The 25,954-nt window shown below is 44.2% G+C and overlaps 1 protein-coding gene across 3 annotated transcripts in view; it reads right to left on the bottom strand.

The window, feature by feature from the left end:
* The window catches only part of LOC120371091 (SSX family member 2 interacting protein), a 41,659-nt gene extending 40,355 nt beyond the window's left edge, over positions 1 to 1,304 (bottom strand). For all 3 annotated transcript variants that reach the window (XM_039486597.1, XM_039486600.1, XM_039486601.1), the window contains exon 1: positions 1,227 to 1,304. The gene's annotated coding sequence lies outside the window, so the exon portion shown is untranslated. The remainder of the gene's footprint in view (positions 1 to 1,226) is intronic.
* Positions 1,305 to 25,954: the final 24,650 nt, after the last annotated feature.

Genomic DNA, 25,954 nt, shown 5'->3' with positions numbered 1-25,954 from the left:
ACCATGACCTGCAATCTTCTCCCATGTACGTAGAGGCATCCACCAGCCGCCACCATCTGCAATCTCCCCCATGTACACAAGCATGTCCCCCCAGCTTCCCACCACCTGCTAACTCTCCCCCCGTGTGCACACACACACACATGTTCCTCCCAGCACACACAAACACACACCCAGACTGCAAACTCCCCCCATAGTGTGGGTATGGGCACCTCCCCCTACCTCCAAACTCCTGTCCCCCCCAGTATGTGTATGCATGGGTGCCTCCCGCTCACAAACTCCTCATCCCCCCACTGCCTGCCAACTCCCCCACTTGTATGTGCATGAGCATCCCCCCACCATCTGGAAACACCCCCACTTATGTGTGCACAAGCATCCCCTCTGCCATTTGCACACAAAAGTCGTCCCCCCCCAGGAGTGTCCTGGAGTGTCCAGAAATTAATTTTTAATTAAAGATTATGTCATGTGATGAAATCTCCAGGAATACATCCAATCAAAACAGGCAACCAGTTGGTGTGTGTAAAAGCGCCCCCATCTGCAAACCCCCGGGGCATAAGTGGTGGAACTAGGGGTGCTGTCGCAGGCACCCCCTGGCTTGACGGGGTTTCCATCACATACAGCATTTACAGTTTGGCTCATTAGTTCTCAGCACCCCCCACTATACAAATTGTTCCAACACCCTGCATGTGTGTGCAGGAGCATCCCCCGCCCCCATGAATGCCCCCCTGTCTGCCAATTCCCCTTGTGTGTGCGTGAGCGTCCTCCCAGTCTCGGCGTGAATGGCCCTCCCGTCTGCAAACTCCCCCCCCCTCCGGGTGCGCGTCCCTCCCGTCTGCAAACTCCCCCTCCGGGTGCGCGTCCTCCGTCTGCAAACTCCCCCTCCGGGTGCGCGTCCCTCCCGTCTGCAAACTCCCCCTCCGGGTGCGCGTCCCTCCGTCTGCAAACTCCCCCTCCGGGTGCGCGTCCCTCCCGTCTGCAAACTCCCCCCCCCTCCGGGTGCGCGCCCCTCCCGTCTGCAAACTCCCTTCCCCGTGTGCGCGCCCGCGCGCGTCCCTGTCTGCAAACTCTCCCCCGCCCCGGTGTGCGCGCGAGTGTCCCCCACGTCTGCAAACACCCACCCCCCCGGCCGGCCGCAGCCGGCCGCCCCCAGAGCCGGCTGGAGACGCAGGGAGCCGAACGGCCCCAGCGTCCCAACCGGAGCAGCCGTGGCCGGGTGCGGGCTCACTCACCCGCATGGCACCACCTGCTGCTGCTGCCGCCGGGGGCCGACTCCCGAGCGAGCCCAGCCGCCGCCGCCGCTCCGCGCTGCCGCCCGGGCCCCGCAGGGTTAATCGCTCCACCCCTCCCCGACACGGCGCTGCTCCCATTGGCCGGGCTGTTGCTAGGAGACCTTCAACAAGGGCCTGCGCAGGCCTGACGGGCCGAGTCCTGAGCCGCGACACCCCCCTGCCCCTCCGCCCGCGGGGCCCCTCCCGGGAGCCGCGCCGCGGGAGGGGGCGAGGACACGCGTGCGAAGGGGCCGCGCGCCGGGCAGGGGGCCCCTCAGCCTGCCTGGCCCGTGGGGCCCGGGCTGCGCGCGCTGTGCCGGGAGGGGCCCCGCCCTCAGGGCCCGCGCTCCAGCGGCCCCGGGGGGAACAGGAGCGGAGCCGCGGCGCGGCCGGGCCACGGAGATGCGCGGCGCGTGTGCTCAGCCCGCCTAAGCCGGGCCGCCCCTGGGCTTAGCGCTCATCCAGCCCGTGCGGGGGACCGGGGTACGGCAGCCGGGGAACCCCCGCCTTGCGGTGCCCGCGTAGCCAACAAGTGTAGGGGTGGGTGAGTGTGGGAGCGAAGGCGGCTGGGAACGGGCCGGTCTCCGCGCTGGGCTGCCATGGGGCGGTGCTGACCTGCTCTGGGTAGGAGCGACGGGGGGCGATGGACAGGTGCCGCTCCCCCTGTTTATAGCTGAAGGAGGTGGTGAGAAGCGCCGCTTTTCTGGCCCCAAGGGAGGTGTGTGTTATATGGGTGAAAGACTAGCCCTGCTCGGGGGAGGGGAAGGCGAGAGGCGTGCTAGGGTTAATATGTGCAGACTTGCATGAAAACTAAAGTCCTTATTACCTCTATCTGTCAGCTCTCATTTAGGCAAAGGACAAGCAATCCTGTACAACACTCTCACACGTGTGTAGAGTCACCGCTCAGACAGGGATGAAACATGAAAAATACAGACAAATCCTAATGAAATACAGAGCCAGTGACCACACAGACGTGGGTGACAAAGTATAGTAGCGTTCTAGAGAAGAATGGCAGAAACGCAGGGCCCGGGGGAACCTTGGCAAAATAATTTAGTCCAGTCGCCTGTGCTGAGGCAGGAACAAGTAACTCTAGACCAGCTCTGACAGGTATTTTTCTAACCTTTTCTTTAAAAACTCCAATGATGGGGATTTTACAGCCTTTGCAAGCCTATTCCCCTGGTTAATAGGGGTGCCATTGCAGATTTTGATAGGGGAGGGTAACTTTAACCATGATTCCAGAGGCTACTTAGGCACCTAAAAGCTCTACTTATTTTGCAGACAATAACTTAGAAATTAGCTGCGATATATATGCACTCAGCTCTAATCCAAACACGTTCTTACATCTTGTGTAGTGACACTGGTTAGGTTGAAAATTTAGCCCAGTGTCCTGTGTTCTGACAGTGGCCAATGCCAAGTGCTTCAGAGGGAATGAACAGTACAGGTAATCATTAACCGATCCATCCTTTGTCACCCATTCCCAGCTTCTGCAAACAGAGGCTAGGGACACAATAATACTATAAAATGAATAATACAAATCATGACAAAAAACCTCTTTGACTTTATGGACTCTAGAGGTGCAATTTCTGTTCTTTGTTGTGGATACAAACCCTAAGAATTTGAGGCATAAACACATTTGATATTCCTTCCTTTTCTCAAACTCAGGAAAAAAATGACAAAACAAAATGGTTTTCAGTTAAACTATAAAATTTCACAGCAGCCATTGCTATGCAGCCCAGCCTGCCACCCACTGGGGGTTCAGTGATCTCTTATCATTGGACTCTCATTCTTTCTCTCTTCATCCTTCCTGACCTCTGTGCTGCTTTACATGTTGTCAACCATGATAGCCTTCCCAATCACTTGGGACTGTCTGCTGGAGTCTTAGAGAACTGGCCTTCTTGGTTTTGCCCCTATCTATTAGAGTCGTTTTTGGGGTTTTTTGGTTTTTTTGCAGCAGAGAGCAGAGAGAGAGGCTGTTTCAGTGGATAGGGAGCAAGTTTTCAGAGACCTGGGTTCTACTTCACCCTGGACCTCCTGTATGATGTCAGGCCAGTGCCGTAGGGACAGAGTTTCAAAGGTTTTTAGGCACCCAAAGATGCAGCTAGGCATCTAGTGGGTTTTACAAAGCACCTAATCTTCTAGGCACTTTTCAAAATCCCACTAGCTGCTAAGATACCTTAGAAAATCTGGCTGATAGTCAGCGTGTGCCTCAGTGCCCCCATCTGTACACTGGAGATAACAGCACTGCTCTACTTCAGAGGGGCTGTGAGGAGAAATAGGTTAGACATTGTGAGGTGCTCAGATACTACGGTGATGGGGCCATGTAAGTACCATGGTAGCATGGGTTTTTTCCTCTGCTAGCCCTTCCTTGGGTTTTGGCCCCTTTTCACCTATTGCCCTCACATCTCCCTCTTTTCTGAATGAAACCTGGGCTCTGAGGACTTAGCTGTATTTCTTCCCAGTCCCCTGGGTTCTGTCTTTACTTCCAGATCTTTAATTTAATTACCAGTGCTTTCTTATCGTAATCACTCTGCCTCTGTAAACAAAATGCTGACTCCCTGCCCCCAGAGCACAAGCTGAGACCAGCCCCTCTCTGATGAGCTCTCATTGCACACTCATCAAGCTGCATAGCAGTTAAGAGCTCTGCCTGGGGCTAGGACATGCTGCTGTACAAAACTCGGCGGGGGGGGGGGCGCTAAATGGTGCCCCTGCTGCTTAACTATCCTTACAGTTTTTCCAAATATGTAACCTAAATCTCCCTTGCTGCAGATTAATCTGATTATATCTTGTCCTACCTTTAGTGGACATAGAGAACAATTGATCACTGTCCTCTTTATAATGTCTCTTAACGTATTTGGAAACTTATTAGTTGGTAGGGTTGGGAAGGAGGTAGGTGGTGTAGGATATTGCTCTTTTCATGTGATCCCTCCCCCATGGAAAAGATAACAGCTTGGCTCTTTGTGTTTAAATAGCTGCCTCAAACTGCTGAATGAGCTTTAGGGTAGGGAAGGCTGTGCCTCCCCAAACAGCCTGACCCTGCCCCATATCCGACCACCATCCACTTCCTGCCCCCTGACTGCTCCCCTCATAATCCTTGACCCATCCTGCTTCTTGTCCCCTCAGTGCCCCCCCAAGGCTCCCTCCCCAACCACCACCCTGGGACCCCACCCCCCACCAACCCCCCTGTCCCGACTGCCCTGACCCCTATACACCTCTCCTCCTCCCACTGAGTACTGACAGACCCCTGGAATGCTCACGATCCAACGCCCCTTCCCTGACTGCCCCCCCAGACCCTCTGTCTCCGGGACTCCCTGCTCCTTATCCAACCCCCGACCCCTACCATGCTGCTTACCCCCACCTCCCCTCTCTCAGAGTCTCACCGTGCCGTGTCCAGGAGCGGCCCTGGACAGCGCTGCAGCGGCCTGGCTCCAGCAGGGCCTAAGCTCCCACCAGTCAGCCCGGAGCTCGCAGCCCTGCTACCTTACCACAGGGCTCCGAGGAGGGAGGAGCTCAGGCCCTGCCTGAGCCATGCCGCTTTAGCTCTATCCAGGGCCGCTCCTGGGTTACCCCTGCCTCTCCCCTCTCTCGGAGCCTCAGCGCACTGTGTCCAGGAGCTGCCCTGGCCCCTGAACAGCGCTGCAGCGGCCTGGCTCTGACTGGACCGGAGCTCACAGCCCCACCTCCTTGCCATGTGACTCTGAGCAGGGAGGAGCTCAGGCCCGCCCGAGCCAGGCCGCTTTAGCTGTGTCCAGGCCCGCTCCTGGATGCGGCGCGCTGAAGCGCTGGGGGAAGGCGGATGCGGGGCTGGGGTCGGAGAATTCTAATGGGGTCCCCTGCGGGGCCTGGGGCAAATTGCCCCACTTGCCGCCGCCCCCCCCCCGGGTGGCCCTGCCCATATTTTACATATGACATGCCTATTCAGGGCCATCCCTAGCCATTTGGGTGCCCTACGCAGCCTCCCTGCGGGGGTGGGAGGGTGAGGAAGAACTGTGTGGGGCCTCAGGCCTCCCCCCAGGGTCTGGGTGGCAGCAGCTGTGGGGGGGCACTTTGGGGGCCCCATAGGCCCAGTGTGGCCTGGGGGATTAGTGGGGGGTCAGGAGTAGCCTGCTCCACTTCCCTCACCCCAGCCCCAGCCGTGTTGGTGGGGGGAAAGGAGCCACACACCCACTCACCGGCAGCGATGGGAAGCAGAGCAGCCTGGCCCCAGCCCGCTCTACTCCGCCAACTCCCCGCCACGGCGCTCCGCTTCCCACCGCCGGTGAGAGCCAGGGCAGTCCTTTCCCAAACCCGAGCGACACGGCTGGGGCCAGGGCAAGGGAAGCAGAGCAGGCTGGGGCTGCGTCTCTCTGCTTCCTGCCACCGGTGAGTGTGGGGGATGATTCTTTCCCTGCACTCACCGGTGGCAGGAAGTGGAGCGCTGCGGCTGGGAGCTGGCGGAGTAGAGGGGGCTGGGGCTGGGTTGCTCTGCTTCCCGCTGCTGCCAGTCAGTGCAGGGTCACTGGGGAGATGAGGTGGAATGGGGGCGAGCCTGGGGCAGAGCAGGGGGGAAGAGTAAGAGGCAGGGCAGAGGGAGTTGTCTGGGGCCCCACATCACCCTGGGGACGGCCCTCCCCCTGGAAGTGAGGGCTAGCCAAGGGATAGGGCTGGTGCTGCCGTGTATGCAGCATGCCCCAAAATTGCCCCAAATTTCATGGTGCCCAACGCAGCTGGGTATGTTACATATGCCTAAGGATGGCCCTGTGCCTGTTAATACACCACAAAAGAATATTAGCCTTTTTCACAACTGCAACATGTTTTTTACTCATATTCAGATTGTGATCCACTAAACCTGCCAATTCTCCTCAGCAGTACTACTGCCTACCCAGTTATTCCCCAGTGTGTAGTTGTGCATTTTATTTTTTCGTAAGTAAAGTATTTTGCACTTGTCTTTATTGAATTTCATCATGTGATTTCAGACCAATTCTTCAATTTGTCAAGATCATTGATAGCTATCCTCATGTCTCTTACAGAGCTGTTTTAGCAGTGAGATATAAAAACATAGGCATTCCCAAATTAGATCATTGGTCCTGCTAGTCTAGTATGCTGCTTCTAACTGGGACCCATACCTAATATGTCAGAAGAAGCTGTAACTTACCTAAAATTTATCTTGTTAGTTGTGCAGTGCTGTATATAGCAGAGAAAGGCATTCTTTCCAGGTTTCTTTTATTATCTTGTATCCTGATGCACGTTTTGGTTACCTTTGTTGTCATTGCTTGCAAATCTAAAAGTGCTACTGATAATTATAAAACCCTGCCCACAGTATTTGACTTAAGGACCTCCTAATTAATCTATCAAAGGTATTTGTAAAATAATTATTTTGATATCTAAACATTGAATTCTGCAGGTCATGTGCATTAAGTAATACCTTAGTTTATTATACTAAATTTGCTGACCTTTATCTGAAGTCTCCTTGTCCTCATATTTTTGAGCAAAGTAAACAAGAGGAACTAATCAGTTTTTACTATGCCCTTTATAATTTTAAATACTTAATACTTAATTTACCTTCTCTTTCGCTCTTTCCAGGTTGAATAAGCCTCATTTTTATACTTCATTTTACATAAATCCTGTTATAGCCTCTAATTATCTTTGATGAATTTGTCGTGATTCTGCTCTGGTTTTCTGAAGATGTGGTGACCAAAACTAGATACTAGTTCAGTTGAGAAGCATACCATTTTCTCTCTCTTTTTAATACACTTTTTTTTTGGGGGGGGGGGGACAGACATCTTCATTTCTAGTTACTCTTTGTCTTTGACCATTTAAATCTTCTATCCTTAAACTATACCTTCTGTGTTCAGTACTCCATTTGTGGCGTTTGGGGAAAGTATTTCTGTCAAAGGATCCAACACAAATAGTCACTGACTCAAAAAAATCAAAATCGAATAAATAACAGGATAGTTTGATGGGCAGGAGTCTAACCAATTAGTCAAACGCTAGTGTACAAGAGGTGGGTACAGGAGGAGTCAATTTTGAAAGGAAAAAATAGGCTTAATATACAGTGTACAGGATTGATCATACCACTAGGAAAACTTTGGTATCAAAGATGTGAAAGCAACAGAATAAAATAAAATTGAAATGATTAACACTGAGTAGCTTATACTTCTTTGTTCACAATGTCCTTTTACAAGTCTGTAAATTAGGGGTTATTCTCCCAGTTTGTCAAACACTGGTTCTTTTTCTGTGTTTCTAATGCAGAAGGCGGCAACATGCTTCTTTTATACACCAGCTGTTTATACACCAGCATTTTCAGCAACAATCTGCACAACATTCTCAATCAGGAAAGAAGGAGTCCCTGAAGAAAGTGAGTCTTCTTTGTTTTCCTGCCACAGATTGGGCTGTACTACATGTTATCACATCTGTGATCCATTATATGTACAGTGTTTGGATTCCCTTTTAGCTCAATAAAACATACCCAAATATCTGTTGGAGGATGGCAAAACCATGGATAAGGTCAAGATCAGTCTTAAAAAATTGTCAAGAAAACTGAAGTCCCCGGACACAAAGTTTACCCATTACATTCAAGATGAAAAGCTCAAAATATTTTTCTTGTTTGTCAAAAAACAGTTATTTGCTCCATGCAAGTGGACAAGTAGAATTTTGCAGGGTTAGTAAATGGGAGTTAATTCTTGCCAGGGAGAAAGCATAACCCTGATTTTGTGTAGATATTGCAGAAATTCTGATAATTTGGTTATGAATACCTTTCACCCTAGTGATAGATGTTCTTTTAAAAAAAACATACATACACTTTTTAAAAGCTGTTTGGAACCTGTCCATCATTCCTCATAATACAGCACGACATGCCTTAATGAACCAGATGCACTGTAAAAACTTTATACTGCAGAGTCTTTATTTGCTGCAGATGTGGTTGATTCAAGCTTCCTCCAAAGCAGGATTTTACAGAGTACCTATATTAATGACAGTGGCAAGTTGGATGACTGACTTGGTGCACTTGGAGAGGATTATGCTCCTGTATCTTTAAGAGATACCACACATGCTGGTGCTGAATTCTGGTAGTCTATTTGATCTTAGCAGCTGTTCCTAAAGGATGTTATTCAGAAGAGAGCTCCCTAAGTGCTTTGCTGTGGATCATGTGTTGTTGTTTTTTTTTCTTTTAAATAGACTGTGAGGAAGGGAGCAGAAGTCTTTTGGAGAAGCTCTTGGGCAGGAAATATATAGAGATAAAATATAATTATCTCATGGAAAAATATGTATACATACACTGTATTAATTTATAAAGGATCAAATCAGTTTGACAGTCTTCACGAAACCCCATTGAGAACAATTAAAATATACTTCTGAGCCTCTTGTCATTAAGAAATGGGATGATATATTTAGGAATTTGTGTGGGGGAAGGGATTGTCTCCTTGGAAACGTCTGTTGTCATTGGATACATTGGAGGAACACATCAGATACTTCTTGTCCTTTAGCAAGTAAACATATACATTTCCCATAATGCATACTAACTCTGAATTTAATCTATGTATGATTGTGGCAAATTGCCAGCACTATTATGATGGGTCTCGTGCTTTCTCTTCTTTGGAGGGGGTTCAGGGCACCATTTCTTGCCCCTGAATTGGAATATTAATTGCCCTACTAGTGTCTTTGAGGAGGGGAGTGAAGAGGGAGGGACCTGGGCCCGCTCTCTACTCCAGGTCCCAGCCCACGGGCCCTGAGAATAGTGGTGAACCACTTGAACTGGCGGTTCCTTCCCCTGGGCTACTTCCCTCTCCTGCCCTTCAGCTTGTGGGGGGGCTTCCTGCCCTCTCTCTGGACAAGCCAGGTGCCCTTTACCTAGGGTCTTGGGCTTCTTAGTCTACCACAGCACTCCTCCAAACTTTCCTCTGCTTTCTCTTCAAACTGTTCTCTGCTCCAATACCAATCCTTTCTACTCCAACTCCCACACTGTCTGATTGAAGCAGGGGGTTTTATCATGTGACTGACTGCTGGTGCTCTAATTGGCTTCAGGTGCTCTAGTTAATTTATAGCAAAATTTCTTCCCCTTACAGGGAATAAGGCTCCCTTGTAACACTCTCCTGCTGCCTTCCGGCTATGCTGTATCACAATGATGAACAAAATCATCAACAGTTTAATTCTCTGTACTTGCTTGTATCTAATTGAAAGAATTATTTGGAGAGTTAGCTTTTATTTATAATTCAGTAGTACATCAAAAAGTTCTTGGGTTAATTCATTGTGATTTCTCCATTACCTTGTGACTTCCTTGGTAAAGTTAAATCAGAATTAAAATAAATCAAAGTTATTAGAAAGGTTGATACAAATGATGATTAAAGTAATTCAAAGTTTTGTTGTTGTTTTGGGGGGTTTTCCCCTCTATTTTCATTGACATCCTGGAGTAAGAAAGAGGGTTAAGAAATCTAACAATAAATATTAAAAAGTGAGGAAAACTGTTGATCTTTTGGGAAATGAGGAGGAGGCAGAACATCTTGAAAAAAAACTTACGTTAAAATAGTATTAAACTGTTATATAGATAAAGGGGTCAAGACTCCTCTTGTTCTTACACGTTTACATTCAAGAAATGCTCACTTTCAAGATGAATAAATTTTGTTTAGTTTTATCCTTCTTCCTTATAAATCAGTAGGGCTGATGAACGACATGTTGACTGGCAGAACAAGCTCATTAAAATGTCTGATCATGTCATGCAAAAGGCCACAGTGGTTCTCAAACGTACTTGATCATGCCCCTCCCTTCTTTGTGTCTGTAGTAATTTAGTCCCTCTCCCTCCCCCCAGCACATGGCCCGCAGCCACCGCTCACCGGCCACCCAACTCTGAAGGCAGAACAGAGAGTGGTGGCTGCCGGCCAAGCACCCAGCTCTGAAGGCAGCACCGCCGCCAGCAACAGTGGAGAAGTAAGAGTGGCATGATATGGTATTGCCACCCTTACTTCTCTGTTGCTGGCAGTGCCGCTGCCTTCAGAGCTGGGCAGCTGGGGAGAAGTGTCTGTTCTCTGGCCACCCAGCTCTGAATGTGTGCAGTAAGCTTTTTTCCCCTAAAGCTTCTCCTCCCCCAATACATTCTGCCCACTGTCCAGTTTGAGAACCTCTGCACTAGGCTACTGGATTTTTTTTTTTAAGTCCAACAACCTTTTTAGAGCCTCTGAACATAAGCATGTTCAACAAGGCCACACCCATATGATTTGTGTATTGAATTATGCAATTAAAAATACCACCTGGTAGTTGTGCTCTCCACTGATAAGTGACCAATGTTTAATTACTGTTTCTTGGTTCAATCAGCACACTAAAGTCCCCAGCTGTAAAATGAGCTCCCCACAGACAGGGTGCCTGTGCTGAGCTTATTGCAGGATTGGGGCCTAAATATCTTGAAGGAATATCAAAATGTTACCTGACTGCAATGCCTTCAGCCATTAAGGGCCCACCTCTGCAGTTTTTAAACAAATCCCACTAAAGTCCTAGCTTAATCAAAAATCAATAGCACTACTCACAGGTGGTAATCTTGAAGGATTAGGCTCATTAGGAGCAGCACAGAGATAATGAGGCTAGTAACTATTAAAGGGTTTCAAAGATCTACAGTATATGCAGGAAAACACTAAATCCTTGTGGGCATAAGAAGTTGGGACATGAAAGATTAAATTAGTATTTCTCACCTCCCATTTAGAATATAAAATGTGGACAGAAAACATGGTAATTTGTTGCATGTCTGTAACATTTTTCATCCAGGGATCAGAAAGAGTTTTACAAACATTACTCTCACAGCCCCCCTGTAAAATACTGTATTAACACAATTTTACAAATAGGGAAATTGAGGGACCAAATGTTTTAAGAATTTTTCAAAGGTTCCACAGGCAGTCCTGCCCAAGCCAGGAATTGAACTCAGATCTCTTGACTCCCATTCCTGATCATTAGGCCGTAATACTTCTGAAGCATCCAATTCCAGGAGAAATGTGCCTCTAACGCCACAGCATGGGTTCCCACCATTCTCCACATAACCTGCACTAGGATGGCAGTAGTAACTATTTACAGTTAAAATGCCACCCTTGGGGGTATGCATGTATGTATAGATAGGTTCCATCTGTATGAAGACTACTATAGCATCACTTCCTGAATGTAAAAACAACTATGCAAGCATCAGGATGGAAGACACTCAATGGTTACTACCAAGTTACCAACCATACTAAGAAAACAACTGGGAAAAACACCACATAGTCCCATGAAGATTTTAAAATGGGAGTTCACCAAAGTACAGTCCTTTATACGTGACACCCATAGAATAATACTAAGGAAAATAAAACAATATGACAACTTTTCTTCAGCCCAGGGTCAGCTTAACCCAAGCCATCCTGTGACTAGCTCACTGAGCAAATAAACAGCAACTATCCACTGTGAACACAGCTGGTGCTTCTGTTTTTAAAGTGTTCTCAGCTGCAAGTAGAAATGTTGCCTACCTCAAGAGAGATGCCTCATGTCAGACCACTTGAGGATAGCCTGAAATGGAGTGAGTATATAGCTAAGAATACCTAATCAACTAAGAATCCCTTTTACACCTAAGGTTGACCTCAACTAAAGCATTTGAGAGATAAAATTATATCTATGATTCCATTTTAGGCCTCAGTCCTGCAAATACTAATGCACATCTCTAATATTATACACACAAGTTGAATGGAGTTCAAATTTGCGTTTTTGTGTTAGTTAAGAAAGGCACTAGAAACACACTGCAGCCCCAAAAGAGACTTTTTGGGAAAATGCCAGATTCAAATGACTATTTTAATAGTATCATGAGTCATTTACCATATTAAAATATATTTAAAAAGTGAGACAAGACAATATATAAATAAGCGGGTTTTTGCCAGGACCTGCAGGATAAATTCCTTCTCCAAAAGAAAACCTATATGCCTTCTTTATTCTTCACATGCATTGCAGAAACTACAAAGATCTCTTTAAAATGCTTTAAGATTCAGGTAGTTTTAGGAATTTACTATAACTAATTTTCCTTTGCTGGTCAGAATACCTCCAATATTTGGAACTGATATTGAAACCTGCATGAAGAATCACCTCATTTCCTCACACATATCATTTAAAATATCACCAACATTTCTAGTACAATAGTGTTCAATCTTTAGTTAGAAAGACAAGTGTGAATAAGCAATCGATTTTTGCAGGTCCCTTGAGTAGTAGTTTAAGAAAGGTTTCACAGTATTTGATAACAAGCTAAACTGTTGCCAAAAAAAAATTGTCGGGAGACAAACATATAGATCTTTAAAAACATGTCTTAGCAAAACAATTTTTATGGAGAATGCTTATCACAGCCCTAGTTCTGCGAACAGGTTGCTCAAAGATTATAGTTATACACACGTGCTCGCAAAATCAAGACTATACTTTGTGATTATGGTAACATCTGGATCATATGTTTCTCCCAGCTACACTTGCAAGCTATCTATGTGCTATTAGGAATTTTAGTTTGGAATAAGTATTTACAATAGACCTGTTTTCAGTGAAGGAGAGGCTTGCTTGCCTTTAGTCCCAGACAGAAGTTATTCCTTTGTCTCTGCATACTCACACAGTGTGTACAGCACTTAGCACAGTGCTAGCACTTAGTCCATGACGGGGGCACTATGGTAATACGAATAATCAAAAATAATAATGAGAATTTGTGATAAAATTAATTGAAAAACAATATGTAGTCTATAGCTAATTTATGGAATTCACTGCCACAAGAGTGCATGGAAACAAATACCCTAGCAGGACTTTAAAAAAAAAAAAAGGAGTGGGCAACTTTATCACCATGTTTTCTGACATTTTGGAATTGATTGGATGTGGTTTTCAAAAGTTATTGCGTTGCAGTCAGGCAAACAGAAATTCCATTGGGTCGAGCGTTAGGCCTCACTTTTTCGGCTTGGTGTACTCTTAATACTTATTCCGGGCTAGCTACATCAGTCAGGGATGTGAAAAAAACACCACTAGTGATATAGCTATGCCAGCTAAACCCCAGTGAGTTGCAGCTATGCCAACAGAAGAGAGCTTATGTCAGCATAAGTGAATATAATTCGGGGAGGGGGCGTTCTTACACTGGCAGAAAAGATCCTCCTGTCTGTGTAAGCAGTATCTGTATCAGGGGGCTCTGTCGGTATAGCTATACCAGCATAGGCTCGGCAGTGTAAACATAGCATCAGTCAATTACCCATTGTTGGAGGAAAGACATAGCTGTTAATTATTATGCCTTATCTATTTTTATAACACAAGACATAATTAGGGATTAAAATCTCTATACCTAAGAAATATTTAAATGATTTAAGATACTGGATGTGTGCCATACTAAGCCTAAATGCAAAAAATATTGTTCACCTCTCACAAATGATCTGACTGACCTTTATATAATTTTTGGAGAGAAAACTATGAATGTTTAGTTAAAAATTATGCCAGTCTGGATACCGAGGCCCTGATCCTACAATCTGATCTTCATGATGCAATGGTCCTGCTGCATGGAACTGCTTGCAGAATTGGGGCCTAAATTTGTAATTAAACAATACCAAGAAAAATAAAATAATTTGTAACTCTCATAAGTTTAAGTGGAAAATCCTGTTCTTTGATCATAATAAAAAAATGCAATCACTGAACCTGATCTTGGGGAGTACACAGCACCCAAATATCCACTGAAGTCAATGGGAGTTATGGGAGTTCATGACCCATTACATAAACAGATAGAAATCTTCTGTAACATTACTACTGTAAGCCTCATCTGCTTACCTCTATTCAGTAATGAGCTGGAAGACCCAGTATCAGGCTACATCATGCCATCTGAAAAAATCTCATGAAGAAACTTTAGAATTTCTGGAAAAAAAGAAAGGAAAAGCCCATTTGTATGAAAGGAATTGGAGGATGAGCCTAAGAGGCTTTTTTTCTTCCCACTCCAATAGTATGTTTGGGGCTCCATGCTGGTGAGGAGGGGGCAGGGACAAGCCCAGACCATGCTCTGTAGCATTCTCCTTGAAACTTGTGAAACTATTTCAAGTGAAACATAATACTAACACCCACTTCTCTGCAACTGCAAGTTCCTCATGAGGGTGCAGCTGGGACAGCTGTTGCTGGTCATTGCTCCTGAGAGAGCAGTCAGTACTGCCATGCCATGGCACTGGTGGAGTTCAACAGTCCTGCAATTAGCGTACAGATACTGGTCGGCTCTATGAATGCTGCACTTTGTCCATTGTAGTTTCCTATAGATTTGGGGCCATCTGTGGATTCAGAAAGCCACACACCCTGCCTAGTTGATTGTAAGGAGAGTGCCAGTCCATGCTCCATAATGGAATGAGTCCATTGAAATGGCATGAACTGGCCCTATTTTTCAAACTTACTATTATTTTTTAATTTAATAAAAAAACAGTACATGGTAAAAGGCTTAGAAACCAAAATAATATGAAAACACAAATGTTAAAAATTGCTTCACTGAATTATCTGCTGTACAGTTCCTTTCTCTGTTACATGGCTACTGCACACAGGCTCTCAGCTCTACTTAAATCCATAATCAGGATAGCCTGCGTCTCTCTACAACAGGAACAGAATGGAGATTAATAGTTAACTGCAGGTACAGGTGGTTCACGGCTTGGAAGACCATTTTGCCCAGAAGCTAATTCTAATTCAGCTCTTCAAATGAAATGCTTCTTCCTTTGCTTGGTGCTACATTCAGATATCTTCTATAGATAGCTGCCGTTTGTTGCATTATCAGTCTCCCTCTGCAACTGTAGCATCATTTCTAATTTGCTGGGGGAAGAAATAAGCCATTCTCTTCTATTCAGAGATGCCAGCGAATAATACCAACATGTTACAGTCAGTGAATGTTTCCCCTTCTCCAGTAATGATTTAGAAATTCACCTTTGGAGAGGGAGTATCTTTCACTCTACCATCCAGTTTTCTTTATACGCATGCCATCTACTTCTAAACATGTTGCATTCTATTCTGTGTGCCATTAGTGCAATCTTTTAGTCTTACTTCATTTTTATTTTATTCACCCCTCACAGACTTTCTTGAACCAGCTGTTTTTACTAGCCTGCTTTCAGGAATGCAAGATATTACCTCACATTTCCCTATCGGAATATTAATCATAACATGAAAGTATATATTTCCATGGTGTTCTCAGCAGATCTCACAGGGACACAAAGCAATTTACCAAAAAAATAAAAATCCCCAGTTGCCCTCATTCCCAATTTGGAAAGTAAGTTGAGCTTTGACCACCTACAGTATTAGCTTTCTCATTTGTACAGAGGCCTCATTAGAGGTGATGAAGCTTGAAAGGCAGGTGAGATGGGATTGCCACATGCTGGAGGGGTGGAGTCACAAATAGAAGATGGGGGGAATATTGTGGATAAGTGGAGGTGGGAGGAGTTTGGTCCAAGGTAAGGAAGGAGCTGGATTGGAATACAGTTTATGGTCCTTCACACAGGTCCAGCAGGACCTGAGAATACTATAGAAAGCACCTCACATTTTTGTGGACAAGCTCTACTCAGCATTGGCTTTGGTTGGATGAAGGGGAAGACACGTGTGGAAGTAGAGAAAGAACTGACAGGAATTTGTAGGGAATCTTAATGCATGACAGTCTGTTAGCAAGAGTTAGGCTAACTGTAACTTTAATAACACAAGATTTGTAAAAGCAAAAATTGTGTAAGGCAAGTAAAAAAAACTGTAAAAAGTTGTTTCAATGTTATGTAAATAATGTGTAAATAATACAAAATGTAAACTAAAATCTCTTAAGTAAAAAAAAACAAAATATCAAAATAACTTATGTATAAATAAAATGCAGCTGTTGCTTATAATTGTCTATAACAAAAATATAAATGCTTGCTGTAATTGTTTACCTGTTAAAAAACCTGTCAAAAAAAAAAAGACCCTATGTCCTAGTGCACTCTCTCCCTGCTGTAGCTGCTAAACAAAATAAAGTATCTGACTTTGCTGTACCCAAACAAATAAGTAAAAACTAAGTTTTTCTCCAACAATTTGGGGGCTCGTCCGGGATGGCAACGCCTACTGAGACACAGGCAGCTGCTACGGGGGACGTTCCCCTTTTCTCCAACACACAAGAAGTGTTTTTTTAGCCAAAAGCCTGGGTCATCCTCACAGGGCCTTGGAAGGGAGAGCCTCCGCCCCCCTCCACTCCCCGCACCTCCGTGCTCTGATACCTGGAGAGAGGGCTTTCTTGTGATGGAAAACATCAAATACTCAAGTAAAGCAAAACATAAACAATTCCAGATTTAGGTCTTATTTTATAGTGAAGATCTCTATTCTTCTCTAGTCACACTTCTGCCTTTGAGGAGATCCTTGCAAACAAACCAGAAAAAGATGACAGCTGGCAGCCTAATTCAGTAGAACAATAGTGGCATCCAGTGGTCAGTTACCATCATTCAAAACATTAATTCCCAAGCAATTTACAGGAAAATTACATTTGATTCTGGTTTCTTCTCATAGGAAAGATGGCAGTGACTCACACTATTTCTGACCTTTCCTTGATCAATTTTTCTTCAGAAAAAAAAATAGATTTCCCCTTGAAAATTCCATTTATTTCCTAAACAAGGCGTCTAGCATTGCTGGGGATCATGCAGCTGCTTCGGTGCTTTTTATTAATTACAGCAAAAACTGTTGCACAAAACCTCAGCCCAACTTTTCTAGTGTCTGATATGGGTTGCCTCAGTTTTTGGGTGTCCTTCTTGAGACTGGCTGAAAGTCATCTTCCTGTCTGTAAAATGCATAGAAATAGAAGAGCACTTTACAGTGTGAGTCAGAATGGGAGACTCAGGAAGCCGATCCATGCAAAATCCTACCAGAACTATTTTCCCTGCAGCCTGCCGAAACAGGATTCAGCTCTCTATTTCTTCTCTAATCTATTCAAGGTCACTTTTATGCTTGCATCTCTTGCAGTTTCATCACCTGCAGCCCCAGGCTGCAATGCAACTGAATGGCCCAAGATTTTGGAGGTAGTTGTCCAACTCCTAGAAATCTCTCAAATGCCTGGATCTTGTATCACAAGCCTGAGGTTAGGCAGGTATGATGTGAGGCCTACTTCACACATTAGCCTTACCTAAGGGAGAGGAAGAGAGATGCTGCCAGTGCAGTTCATGTGCAAGCTTGGTGGAGGGAACAAAGTGGTCACTGTGGGGACTGATCCACCAGGCAAATGTCCAGTTGTTTGGCAGCTCAGGCCAGGCTTTTGTGAGATTAAACTAATTAATGCTTGGAAATGCCTTTGAGATCCTGAGATAAAAGCATAAAATACATGCTATGCTATGGAATGATTCATTTTCCTTTAATTTTAGATATATACCTTGTACAGTGGTATGATAATCCAGCATCTAAAGGGTTAATTATCTTTGAGTCTATTTCAGATTAATTAATTAGATTACAGCGAATGCAGAGTCATCCCTGGCATAAATCGGTATGATCTAAGACAGGGGTTCTCAAACTTTTGTACTGGTGCCCCCTTTCACACAACAAGCCTCTGAGTACGACCTCCCTTATAAATTAAAAACACTTTTTAAAATATATAACACTATTATAAATGCTGGAGGTGAAGCGGGGTTTGGGGTGGAGGCTGACAGCTCGCGACTCCCAACGTAATAACCTCGTGACCCCCTGAGAGGTCCTCACCCCCAGTTTGAGAACCCCTAGTCTAAGATCCTTTTGTGTTCCTGTTAGCTAGAAGTGCGTGAAAATAGTCAAAATGTTATACATTGTTGCAATTAGCATTGTAATTTGCAGCTATGATTGATTAGTCTGCAGGTAGCTGTGCTGAAGAACTGTTTGCTGGCTTGTAAATTGATGAAACTACTGTTTTGATTGCTATTACTCCTTGGAAACGTTTAACATGCAATTGAAGTGGGTTGCTTTGTGATTCCTCAATATGCAGCATATAGTGAATCCACAGTTCATACCTAATCAAAATGTAATTTAAAAAAAAAAAAGCAGATTTGATCTTTAACATTAAGCTGTGTTTGACCTCCAAAATGTCAGTCTGGCCCTTAAAGTCTGCAACTAGAGTTTGTATTCACAAACAGATTGATGATTTTAGCTCCCTATGTACATCGATAAACTATTGTGGCAGCTGCTAGTCCTCAATAAGAGAAGAATGACACTGATTGCCTGCTGCACCATCACCATTGCTGAACTGGAGAACAGAAACCAATTTAAAAGAAATCAGAACAGGAGTACTTACTCTGGGAACCCATACAAATTGATCAGTTGTTTCTATCCTCTACTATATTTATTAAATTTTAAATTTGGTTTGATAGAGAAAAAGGCAGCTTTAACAGTCTCAGTTCTATAGGAGCTATGAGAAATGTCAGAAAAATAGACAAGCAAATGATACTACATAGATTTAGCAGGAAGGGACATGAACTAACTTGCACTCAAACACTCCCTATGAACTTAACGTTTCAAAGACTTATCTGGTAAGTCGGGCATGGAATAAAAATAGTTTTGAGTTGCATTTCTTCACATTAATTACACATCTGCCAGTCAACCAAGAGGATTAGTGAATGAGAAATGTTTTTAAATATTGAACTCAAATCTGTGTGAGTTAGATCTTTGGGCCTCTACTTTTAAATATTTGGATAAGTCAAATTTTTGTAGATAACCTGAACAGGCATACTAGTGGGTGGAAAGATTTCTTCAGGTTCTGTGAAGATCATTAGAGCTCTTCTACCCTCTAAGATGCTGTTTCCCCAGTCATTTGGTGTGTATACCAGAAGGTAGGGTGACCAGACAGCAAGTGTGAAAAATCACCACTTCCTGCAGCTCCCATTGGCTGGGAATGGCGAACCGCTGCCATAGGGAGCTGAGGGGCTCCATGCCTGAAGACGCTCCAGGTAAACAAAACAACAATGTATTAGATATTCAATTCAATGATTCCATAGAGGTTAAAATCATCAAATTTTGGTGTAGACCCGTTTATAAACCGACCCCCGCTCTTTGATGCTTATCCAGCTTATAAACGAGTATATACAGTATGTGTGTTATTTATATTTCACATTCATAACAAAGTATTTATAGTATATCATTATTCTTAATATTGTTTCCTCTAAGTGCCTTCTCTTGTTGAAGTCAGTGGCAGTTTTAGCACAGACTTCAATTTGGCCCTGAATCTGTAAACTCATTAAATGGTTTCAAACCATTCAGAGTGCAGGTAGGTGTTGTGCATGTCCCATATCTCTGCTAATGAATTTCATTCTTGACCTACAATGGTCCCTTTATATTCCAGTTCTGAACCTCTCTTGAGCAGAGCAGGACCAGCTCTAAGCACCAGCAAAGGAAGCATGTGCTTGAGGCGGCACAATTCAGGGGCAGCATTTTTTTGTTTGTTTTTTGTTTGGGAGTTGCGCTTTTGGACCTTGGGATGGCAAATTTTTTGCTTGAGGTGGCAAAAAACCTAGATCCGGCCCTGAGCAGAGACTGAAAGTGTGTAGTGGTTTTATGCTGCTTGTGAAAAGGGACCTGGAATGAGTGGGGCTTTATTAGTTACATCAAGAGTTACTGATGTAAATGAGAATTTGAACTCCATTCTCCAAATGAAAATTTGTAGCGCCTCAGCTTTCTGCTTTATAATCCTGAAACACTTGTGTGCAAAAACCATAGGAAACATCTAGTAGGAATCAGCAAGATATACAGAAATTGCTTACACATCAGTAATCTAACACTTGGCATCTAAGCATAGCAAAGTAGGCATTAGAGGAAAACAGTACAATGCTGTACCTGTATAACCTACCTGAAAGAGACAGTATAATCAGAGTAAAGTCTCACAAGCGCAGCCTGGAGGAACGCTATAAGTTATTGAATTTAGCTGCATACCTAATGACTTCAGCAAGAAGAGCAGTAACAATCTTTCTTCCCATGGCCCCATCTGAATGTACTAAGCCGGTTTCAGCTTGTTCTCTGTAAATGCTAAGGCAACAAAAAAGATTTTTTAAACAAATGTAGCAGGAATCATTTGTCTGTTGAATGTACGTAGAAACAATTCCAAATAACACTGTAAGGCTGCATAAGGAGATGAGTCAGGCTGAGGGGGAGATGTTTAAAATGACAGGACTTATAAAAGACTTGTTTAAGGAAATAGCCTGGAGGACTCATTTAGCCGCAAATCAAACTGCTGAAAGGCAATTAAAAATGAGCATAGTGTAAAGCACACAGGGGGTGGCATGGTCTGTGAATTAAGGTGAACAGTTATCTACACATTGCAATTTTACAGCGTCAGTTCACATTAAAACATTTCCAGACGCTGTTTAAGGACCAGCACTTGTATATATGAGTAATTCTGCCACTATGAGTGGAGCCACTTATTACTCATATGCATGTGTTTTCAGGATCAGGCCCTAAGATGTTACAGCAATCAGAAAACAGTGTCATATGTACAATATTGTTGCCCAATCCCTGAGATTAAGTGCAAAAATCTAAATCATTTTGTTTACAGTGCACTTTCGCTGCTATTGGGGAAGGCGCAAGTAATGTAGTGGACAGGCTTTCTATATATTCCAAATTTAATAAACTGCTTGGAAATGCATATGAGCACTATTATCCAGAAATCACAGGTCAATATAAAAGATGTGTTTACAAAGAGATGGTGGAGAAGCGGATAGTTTCCAATTAGTACTTATTCTTCTTGCTTATCTGCATCTTTGCATCTCATCCCATGAACACAACCAAGTGCTTTATCTTTTAAAGCATTAATTAATTCTCACAGTCTGGTTTATCTGCAGAACATAATTTGCCTCACCAGCACAATTCTGATGATTTGATTAGTAAGATGTTACTATGGTGCTGTAGTCAAGCATCTGCAAACCTGGAAATCTAGGACTCAGTCAGACGAAGTCTAAATACAGCATAATTAAGGGGCACTGATGAAGCATATAATTAACTTGCTAGCTATATATTGGACATGACCCACCAGACAAACCTAGAATGGCATTAAATTTGGGAAAAGCTGTCTGCAAATCCCTGACTAAGAGAAAATGCCTGCAGTAATAGATTCCTTTATGAATGTCAGTTTAAATAAAGAAAATGATCAGTTGTGTCCATGTGCCTTTTTAGATATCAAAACCACCAAACCAGTGCTTCTCTGTCTTTAGCATTACAGGAGCTACATAAAAAGGAACCATCCTCCACAGCAATGCCAGGTGATGAGTTCACTATAAATGATTAGATTAGATAGAGAGTACAAAGACCGAGGAGAAGCCATGGTTACGAAACAATATCACAGGGAACGTAACAGTACTGGACATCTATTTTTACCTAAAGCAGCTGATTTTTTTTTTAATATACTTGGTTTTAAAACCCATCACCCAGCTTTCACTGATCTCCTGTCCATTTCCATGGCAGCAGGAAATGCAGCCTTTGGCAAAGTTGTCAGAACACTTGTAACATTCAGTGCATAGGACTGAGTCTTGCCAATGGAATTTTAACAAAAGGAACCCAGAGATTTTTAGAAGCCAGTCTCACCTGCAATATTTTTAATTCTGAACAAACTGTGAAGGAAAATGCCCTAATAATGAGTATGCCTTTAAAAAAACCTATTTCATAAGGCAACTTTTCAGAAGGTTTTATTAGCCAGCAAATCCCAGCATGTGCAGTTATAAAGAGAAACCATGTAGTCCATCAGTGAAAGTTCTTATTATACCCTCAGCAAGAACTCACCTCCGTCCTTGGTCTGACACAGCCCAGGATTGTCAATGTTCACTTTAAGCTGGAAGAGTTACATGTTTTACCAGGCTTTCCTCAAAAGGATGGTAAATAGGCTATTAAAGGTGAATAGGCCATTAGCTAGTGGGTTGAGCAGGGAGATATATTTGTCATTGATTCTATTTTTTAATGTTTTTTGTAAGAAAAATATACAAACATCACATGTTTCAGAAGGTTTTTTAAATTAAAATATAAAAATCAATACCTACCCATCTTATAAATATGTACATTATATAGTCATATTATGGAACCAATAGCCAAGATTTTCAAAAGTGAATGACTTTTGGTACCTTAATTTTTGGGTATCCAACTTCAGACACTTTAAAAGGAGCAGTTTTGTAGAGAGTGGGTTCTTAGAGCTAGGTTCTATTCCTATCTCTACCATACTCCATGTGTTTCCAAGGCAGCATTCAAGCCAAAAGTTTCAAAATGATTGGTGATTTGGAGTGCCTCAGTTTTTGGGATATCTTAAAGGGGTTGTATTTCAGTGGGCAGAGGCTTTTTAATTTCTGAAAATCAGACCCCTTTAAGATGTCAGGTTGTCCACTCAAAAATGGAAAGGCCCAAAAATCACAAGTTTCTTTTTAATCTCTCGTTCATTACTTATAAATGATCAGTTATATAATGTGCGTGCCTTCAGAGACAGCAGCAGAATCAACAGTCAGTTGGAAACAGAGCTAGAGAAACAAGCCCACGTTTTCAAAAGTGGCCTGTAATTTTGGGTCCCTTCATTTCCTGGATGCCTAGTTTGAGACACCTCAGGCCTGACTTTCAAAGGTGATGAGCACCCAGAATTCCAGCTGAAGTTGAGAGCCGTGGTTCCCAGCACCTCTGAACATCAAAATGGAGGTACTCACAATTAGTGAACTCTTTTGAAAATGTGGGCTTTAATAATTAAAAATAAAACCATGACCAAACCCTAAAAAAAAACCCTAAGACACAAACTCCTAACCCACAAAAATTTAAAAGACAAACTATTTTAAGAAATGAAGCAATTATAATGTTAACTTCAACACAAAAAGCCAAACATGTCATAGCAGGGGATTACTACAGCAAACGATACTCTAATAAAGTGACGCTGCCCACAAAGTGACTCATTTGTATATACAGCACACACATGCATGCGGGAATATTCTGCTGGGTATTTTTGCTAGAAATACAGAATTTATGTAACACATTTTGGTTCTTTTAGTGCTACTGGAAGGTGCCACACTAAAGGCTGAATTCCTCTTTGTCACTACAGACCAGATGCAGTCTGGACTGTAGAAGTGCAAGCTTCCTCATATCACCTTGCCAATATGCCTCAAATCCATCCTGGAGGTAGCCCCTCTAGAGATGAGATGGCTGTTTGGTTTCCAGGGCTACTCAATCACTGACCTCTCTGCTGAGACTGCAAACCCGGAAACCAATTGTGATGTCGTTTTGGTGTATCTGGGACACTTCTAATCATGTTATTCATCTTGCCACTTTATAACCTTACTCAGAAATAGAAGATTTAATACTAGCTGATAATTAACCAGTAGCCCCATTGATCCTAATAAGTAGTAAGCACTGTGCCTGGTAGTGGTAGCAGAAAATCATAGGCAGTGAGTTATATGGGCCCGTGATGCCCGTGCTCCACCAATATTCAGGAACGTGGGCCCGGCTCCACCAATGTCTGGGCTTATATTTTCAGAGCCGTCCTGTCCATAGGACGGACCAAGGCAACCACCTCGTGCCCTGTGCTTTGGGGGGCCCTGGGCTTCAGGAGGATGCAGGGTCCAGGGCAGCCTGGGGTTAGCGGCAGGCAGCAGCGAGCGACTTGGCCCCAGCCCACCCCGCCTCTTCCAGGCCCTACTCTCCCCCTCACATCACCCCTTTCCCAAGCCCCTGCCTCTTCTCACCCCTGCTGCATCCCCACCCTGCCTCTTCCCACCCCGATTCCACCACTACCCCTAAGTTCCTGACCCCTCCCTCGAGCGACACCGGGTCGTTTGCTGCTGCCAGTGCCAGGCCTCCCACTAACCCTCCCGGCTGCCCTGGACCCCGTGTCCCCCTGAAGCGTGGGGCCCCCCCAAAGCACGGGGCCCAGGACAGTTGCCCCGGTCCATCCTATGGATAGGATGGCTCTGCTTGGACCCATTCTGGGCACCACCAAAAATCATACAAACCTGGCACCCATGTAGAATTAGATCTTTAGTTACAATTTGGCTAGCATATCAAAGATATAAATGACTAAATATTATTATAGCAATCTCTATTAGCAAGTCATGTAGTGAGGGTTTCAAAACAATTTGAAATTATTGGCCCGATCTGGCTACCATTAACCTCTGTGGTTCAGGGTCTCACCCACAATCCCCCGTTTTACATGCTTGTAACTTTTCATGTGTTGGGCTGTATTTTACATGCTTTATCTTTGCTTGAGAATGAAGATTTTGTTGGTTTTGAAAGATTAAGCAAAATCCTTTCAGCTTTGGCTGAGTTGAGAGGCCCTGAATTAAAATGCACTTTGCCCACAATATAGAATATTCTGACCAGTCTTTCTTCTTGTACGAGTAATGCAAAAACCCCACAACCTTTTGCAACCTCCCACTCAGCAGTAAGAAACATGCTCCCCTCTGGTCTGGCAGTGCAGGGAGTGGTCAGACAGAGCCCCCATCTAGCTCTTCCCCCTTCTTCTTTTCTATATTTGCTCCCTCAGTGAACCTAGGGTGCACATTCTGCCACTCACCCAAGTACGGGGTCTGTAACTGTGATGGACTCATGCATGGGCCATGTGATAGGAGCGCTGTGTATTCTTCTTTCCCTGGGCACCTGAGTTGGGGCCAGTCACAAGCTGGCCCTTTATAAATAAAGGGTCTAATTCTGCTCTTTTTGAAGTCAATAAATTGAATGCAAATGACACCAAAAACTTGATTTTACATAAAACAGTGTCTTTGACTTAAGACTTCTGCTTTGACTGGTAAAAGTTTCCTGCATAAAATAAACACTTGAAAACCAATTTAGGGAAGTGATTTTCAAAGTATGCAGCCTGTTTGGTACATACATTTTTACTACCAAAGGGCACATGAAAGCTCCTCCAGGAGCAACATCTACTTTTTCTATGATTCATTTTTCACTAGCCTGTCTCTCCCGGTGGAATTGGTAGGTAACATAGAAGCTGGATCAGCTGTCAGATAACTGCTCTTTGGACAAATGTTTTTCAAACTGTGCTGTGTGGAATCCTTAATAGCGCTAATGGGCCTAATGAACCAAGTCTCCCAGGAGAAGCAGGAAAAACTGCATTGACAGAGTCATTTAAAACTAGGCTGGACAAAGTGTTCAGGAATATACTGCTGGGAACACTTCTGCATTAGGGGAAGGTAAAAGACTAGGTGACTTAATACCTCTTTTCCAACTCTAATTTCCCTGACCTGTACAAAAATGCACAAGGGGGACCAAAATAGCCCCAAGTTCTTTAACAAGGTTGCATTTGAATCCCTGAACCAATAGACTGGTGGGGAGAGGTTTTGTGTCAAGGCCACGAAAATTAGCACAGAATCGGGATCTGCACAGCTAAAGCCAGAATTTCTTAGGCATCCTTGGCCAGATGTGAAAAGCTGCAGCTTTCCATGCAGTCCCTCAAAAAACGGCAGCCTGACAGCCAGTCGGGTTGCAATTTCTGGCCCCTCCCGTGGGAGTCAGAGTAAAGAAGGGTAGTTAGTGCTCTTCTATGCTGAGTTATTTATTATTTTACATTGTATTCTCATAGCACCTACTAGCCCCAATCACGGACCAGGACCCTATTGTGTTAAGCACTGGATCCTTGTTTTTTATGCACAAAGTGATTCCTCTCTTTCCTGTTATGCCTTCAGGGCCAAGCCGCATGATTTTCTACAGAGGGAACGATGGTGGCTATGCAGGAGGAGGAATATCCTGCATAACCACCCTTCCCCTCTGTGACTTTTTCTGTCATTTCTCCCTACCCCACACACACATCAAGAAGGGGTGGGAAA

This window comes from Mauremys reevesii, linkage group 8, assembly GCF_016161935.1.
Source record: "Mauremys reevesii isolate NIE-2019 linkage group 8, ASM1616193v1, whole genome shotgun sequence".
Taxonomy (NCBI): Eukaryota; Metazoa; Chordata; order Testudines; family Geoemydidae; genus Mauremys; species Mauremys reevesii.
Note: the sequence above shows the minus strand (reverse complement) of the source record. Positions and strands in the feature narration are given on the sequence as shown.